Source organism: Oratosquilla oratoria, chromosome 8 (assembly GCF_046742065.1).
Source record: "Oratosquilla oratoria isolate Oo_2021 chromosome 8, ASM4674206v1, whole genome shotgun sequence".
NCBI lineage: Eukaryota > Metazoa > Arthropoda > Malacostraca > Stomatopoda > Squillidae > Oratosquilla > Oratosquilla oratoria.
The window spans coordinates 75,865,786-75,872,190 of record NC_134784.1 but is presented as its reverse complement, the minus strand read 5'-3'; positions in this window follow the sequence as shown (position 1 = coordinate 75,872,190).

Below are 6,405 nucleotides of genomic sequence, written 5' to 3'. Positions count from 1 at the left end.
GAAAAGGGAGGCAGAAGTGAAGATGGGCAAATTAGATTGAAAAAAATCTGAAAAGTATTGTAGTTAGAGAAGATAATACATGAAGAATGTGGATGCATTTCAGCCTCGGCAGTGTGCAACTTTGGCCTGAGTGATATCTGCAGGCCTTGTGGCCCTCAACCTGTGGGTGATTAAGTGGCCAAAATGACCTCAAAATCCCTAAGAGGTACTCATGTATACTTTTGACCAAAATTGTCAGTTCAATTGACTTGACCCATGCACTGTGGGTTATATGTGGGGAATCTAGAACCCAAGGGGGGGGGGGTGAGAGAGGGAGAGTGTTAGTGTGTGTGTGTGTCAGTCAAAATTAAGGCTCGGGGTGGATTTTTGCATTTCAGCCTGGTGCCCATACCTTTGGCTTGAGTGGTGTCTAAGTGATAATTGCAGGAGGCCTCATGGGTGAGATGGTAGCCAAATCAGAGCAAGTGGCCAAAATGACCCCAAAATCCCTAAGAGACCTATGCATTACTTACCAAAATTGTCAGGTTGGCCTATCTGCCCTGAGGAAAAGCTGAAATAATTAGTGGAACTTGGGGAGAGCCAGGGAAATGCTGAAAGTAAATGTGGGTAAAATTTTGACTGGCAGTACATTGGAGGAGAGTTTAAAAAGTGTAAAGCTTTAGGTTCCTATGTAAATAGGAATGGAATTAGGGTGGAGGTTCGATAGAGCAAGGGAAACAAATGTCTGGAGGGAATGAGAAGCATCATGAGAAATAATCAGGGGTTGAACAAAGAAAATATATTAGTGTCCACAACACTGGACTGAATATAAAGAAGCCAAAAAGGGTGGCAAGAGTGTCTGAAAAAGGTAGATACAGTTATAGTAGATTAGATAATAAGGTGGTTAACATGTCTCTAAGGGATGGGAGGATGCTTGTATAGTTCCACTTTACAAATGAAAAATGGACAAATAAATGTAGTTTTAGAGGATCAGTTTGTTGAGCATAGTTGGAAAGGATTATGAGAAGATAGAGAGGAACAAATGTCAAGGAGCAGTATAAATTTTGTCAAGGCAGCTTGAGAAATTATTGGTAAAAGGTAAGAACATATTTTAGGCCTTTGTGAATTTGGATTAAGGTAGACAGAAAGGTGCTGTGGGAGATATTGTAGAAGAGATAGGGGGAAATTTGTTCAGTGAAGCAGCCTTGCTGTGGATATGCCGTCTTCCTACATTGCTTTCGACTTGGGCAGTGGGCAGGAGACGAGGATGACCCTTCGTCCACGAGGAGCTAATACGAGATTAAAGGATGGTGGATGGGAGTGGATAAGTGCCTTTGAATTGACATCTCCCTTTGAAGGGGAAGCCCATGGTATGTAGACAAACAACAACTACAATCCTAATCCCAATATGTTGCACTCCTGAGTGTATACACATGTTTGACAAAAGTACTGTCTGCCTGGGGTGAGGCAGACAATACTTTTGTCAAATTGGAAATACCCAATGGTAGTATGGTTTCATGGCAAAAATCCTGTCCACCTACATCAAATGGGGGAAGGGGTGGAGCTTATCAGTGAGCCAAGAATTAATTATGTCTGTGTTATTGGTGAGGATGGAGGCTACCCTGTGTTACTAATGTGAGCAATACTAAGGATCTGAGTGCAGACTTTTTTTTACTTTTGAAATTCGGGAATATAATTCCCATGGGCTTTTGAGCGAGTCCGTTTCAAGGGTGAGTCAGTATAGGAGTGTGTGTGGTCTTGGCCACACCCACTCATACACTCACAAGATATGCATACAAATGTAGGATATGTATGCACATCCCTGTGAATGCACCCTTAGCTAATAATAACAGTGGTATGAATCTATTAAATCAACATATATAAGAGAATTCAAAGGGGGGGCTGGCACTCCAACTGACACAATTCATATTGGCTGAGGTGGCTGCACAGGCACTGCACAAGACTCAGATGTTATCGGGGGACCTCTCCTCAGAAAAGCAGTTGTGGGGCAAAGCGGTAGATAGTGCTCAAGGGCTAGCTTCAGAGTGGCAGCAATGTTGATATTTTCATTCTTGCATAGGATTGCTGATTTGCCAGAAACAATGGTTCTCCAGCCTCAGTCAGGAGAGAAGTTTCTACTTTTCTAGGTGTAGTGAGGAAGTACAAGTCCCCCCCCCGGATACCTCTGCCTCCAGTATGTGCTGGAGGAACTGTTGTACAACCACTCCTCGTTTAACGACGACAATTGGGACCAGCGCGCCGTCGTTAACCGAAAGTGTATACATATACGTACATGTACTGTATGTACAATGTCCAGCAATACATGTATCTTTATTTTCATGTATTTCCCTCTTTTATACAGTACATTAAAGCTTTATTTACTGTTTATTTAGGGTGGTTATGTTCCCGAAATTACCGTATATGACCAAATCAGCATATGCTGACATTCCATATTGAATACCGGGGTATTTTTTGTTTCGATCTTGGGCGCAATATAGCAATAGAAAATTAATTATTAATTTTGTAAATTAAAATAATGTATTGTAATATGCAATTTTGTGGGCGGAAATGAAAGTAAAAAATACCATGCTACAAGAAAATATGCTAATGAACGAAGTCGGTAGCATAGGATCGGGACGCCATCTTGTTGTCTGCCAACGTCTCTCACGACGACGACAACGAGGATGAGCCGGATGACATTTAATTTGCAGGTAATGATTTATCAAACATAGGTTAGGTTAGTTTAGTTTAAGTTAGGCAAATTTATCATCCTTTCATTTCCTCGACATCGGCATCTATCATAACAAACATAGTGTACCATTCGTCCGACATGACTTCGTTACTTACGAAATTTGTTTTAGCACCTTTTTTTTTTCGCTCACAAAATTGCACATTACGTTGATACATTATAATTTACAAAATTAATAATTTTCTATTGCTATATTGTGCCCTTGGTCGAAACCCCCAGGCAGTTTTTCCAGCTTGCAGGATGGTAATGTAGACCTAAGCTTCAGAACACTTTACCTCACAGCTAATATCCACCGTACAAGTTCATTTATAACATCATACAAATTTGCCTCAGCCAACTTAATTATCGTACACGACGTCGTAACTTCGGGAGATTTACGTTCAACGAATATTGGTCTGTCATAAACCCCGTCGTTACTCCGAGTTGTCGTTAAATGAGGAGTGGGTGTACTTGGTTAAGAACCCTGGTGTGCATGTGCAACTGGTTTCTGCCGAGAGTGACATCAACAACTTTGGGTCTTTGGTGTACCACTTCTGCTAGCTCAATGCCTGGGACACCCATATGGCTTGGCACCCAGTCGAGTATAACACTCCTGCCTTGCTGGTGTAGCTTCAGCAGGAGTGTTAGGATGGAGGTCAGTAGGCGTACATTGTTGCTGGGCCGGATTGTATTAAAGCTGCCTAGCAGAGACCAAGTCTGTGTGGACCAACACAGGACCAGTTAAGAGATATTAGAGCATGCTCTAATGCTCCTTGGACCGCTGTGGCCTCAGCTTGGAGAGTGGATGCATGATCAGATACTCCCTGCCAAAGATCGAACCATCTGTCTCAAAGGCAGCCCCTGCACTACAAGGCCTGTTGGGGTCCACGAAACCATCCGTATAATAGATTGCCATCCCAGGTCTCGACAATGCATAGATACCTTGTAGGGCCTGTGCTCGCACTCTTTCCTGGTCACACAACTTCTTACTGGGAAGGTTAGCAACAACGAAAGCTGCAGGTACTGACAGCCATGGTGGTGGGGACTTGAACTCTGGGTGAGGAGAGTTCCTACCCTTTTCAAGGAGAGCACTGGTGACCCTGAAGGAGTCCACGAGTCTAGCTGCTTGAGATAGCCAGGTACTACAGTGTATAGGGTGATCCACCCGTCCCAGAACTATCACAAGGCTCTGATTCAGTTCAGTTATCCTGGGGCTCTGGACTATCTTGGTAAGAAAGTCAAACTTCCAGCCATCTAACCGGTGATATTAATGAAGGCAATGAAGCCTCCATCTGGAGATTGACAATCTTGGTCCAAGGTTGAGCCCCTAAAATAATCCTTGCTGCAACATTCTGGCAAGGCTCTAGGTCTTCAAGTGTGGCAGTTGCCAGTTATGAGAGCTGGGGCAGTGTAGTCCACCAAACTGCAGACTGCTTGCATGTACAACATGCGAAGGACCTGGTCTGTGGCACCAAGTGCCCTTCCCGTCATTACTCTCATGACTGTGGTTCTAGCCTTCAGCCTCTCCTTGAGATAGGATAGTTCCTTCTGGAAGGTGAGCCTCTCATCAATCCAGACCCCTAGGCACTGAAACTGGTGGACCCAGTCCAGCCTAAGGCTCATTCCACAGTCTTAACGCCATGGTCTTCGATTTTGAAGGGGAGCTCATTAACCCTAACCTGCAACATTGTCGCTACAGTACTTAAGCAGTGCTGGGCTCTGGTGAACCACCACCACTTTCCAGTACTTACAAGTGCAAGGTTGTCTGCATAAGAGAATCTTGCATCCATTGGGTAGAGGTAGTTCCAGAATGTTGGAGATAGCACATTGAACAGAGTGGGGCTGAGGACCCTTCCCTGTGGAGTGTCATTCTCTAGCATTCTGGCCTCAGATACATGACCCTGAAATCTTACTTTTGCAGACCTGTGACCGAGATGGTCAGCAATTCAAGAAAGCAGCTTGCCTTTTACACTGTTGCGATCAAGTGTCTAAGATCACCAGTGGACTGGCCAGCTCAAATGCCTTTCCCAAGTCCAAAAAGATCACAATGGGAGTGTGCCACTAACAGCATTGAGGAGTGTTGCTGTGCCAGTGCCCTTGCAGTAAGCATGTTCGTGCTCATGCACTGGACCCAGTTTCCACAGCAGCTGTTTAACACCATCCTCTCCATTGTCTTCCCCACGCAGCTGGTCAGGCTGATGGGGCAATAGGCACCAGGCTCCTTGGGCTATGGAATCGCCATTTGGCATTATAATTACCATCTTCCAGGATGTTGGTAGCATGCCAATCCTCCAAGATGTGTTTATCACCTTTAGAAGTGCCTCATCACTCACCAGCCCAAGGTGGGTCAGCATAGAATAGGTGACAAGGACCTCTCCAGATGCCATATCTGAACTGGCCCTGTGTGTGGCCCATAGCTCCATAAGCTTAAAGCTAACATCAGTGTCATCCAACCGACTCACCAAGTCCTCAACTCCCAGGCACCTCACTCCTTGTAGGTCCTGCAGTGTCTTGAACACACTGTGGGACTGAGAGGCAAACTCCTGCACCAGCTGCTGCACTGCAGAATCAGGGGCATGATGAGTGCGTTGTGGTTGAATCCTGCCGGTGGCTCTACGAGCTTGGAGCACAGTTCTGCTAGGGAGGTGTGAGCATTAAAGCCTTCACACCATTCTAAGAACTTTGCTCTTCTGGCATCTGCAGCTGTGACATGTTATGAACTGCAGTGTGTAAGTTGGCCTAAGCAGGTTGACCCGATGGTTGGCTTCTCTCACCTCAATTATGTTCCCCGGTGGACTGGCCAGACCTCAGGATGGCTCGGCTGGGAGCCTCTTGAAGGGCTGCAGAAAAGTCAGCTAATGTTTCCATGTCCAATGGTGGAATGTATGAAGCTGCCATTCTTCAACAAATCTCCTGAAGGCCGGCCAGTTTGTCAGAGCAGTCTTCCATCTGGGAACAGGTAATACAGCAGGTATGAGTGCTGCATCCCTTATGTTCACAGACACTGAAGTGATCACTGGTGACACTAGGATGTTCCTCCCAGGTTACCCTAGGGAGCAGAGTTGCTGTCACCAAGGTCAGATCAAATTGTCCACCTTGTACATGCATTGGAGAGGGGTAGGGAGTCCACTCCTTTCGGCTGGATCTCGTGGTGTTCCGTTTGGACTCTTTTTCAGTAAGTTGAACACATTCGTGACAGCCTTCTCCACCATGTCTAATGTTTTCTCTGGATCACTCTCTCCTAGTACTGGTAATTCCTGCAGCAACACCAGTCACAATCAATTTCAGGTCATCCTCCTGTAGGGTGACATCAGACAGATAGGGGGCTGCTGTTCCTGTGCTCATGGGGTCAGTTCTGGTAGCATGAGCTTGGGGATTTTTGTGGGAGATTTTGTAGTCTGTGTAGGAGGGGGGGGATTGTGGTTCATGCTCCTGGTTGTTCAAATCAGCACTAGGTGCAGGTGCCTTCGTCTTCATAGGGGTGTGCTTCCTGCTGCCCCATACATACATACCTTGGGGGGGCAGGTATGAAGTCCTGTTGTTTCCGACCTCTCCTGACAGACAGTGGCCTGTGCTTTACATACAGAGCAATTGGCATTTTAGGCATGGTGCTTCTTTCCACAATTGGGGCACTTTGCATGACTCAGTGCCAGCTTTGAACTCGAGGCAAAACTTTGTGGCACGAGACATGCTGCAAA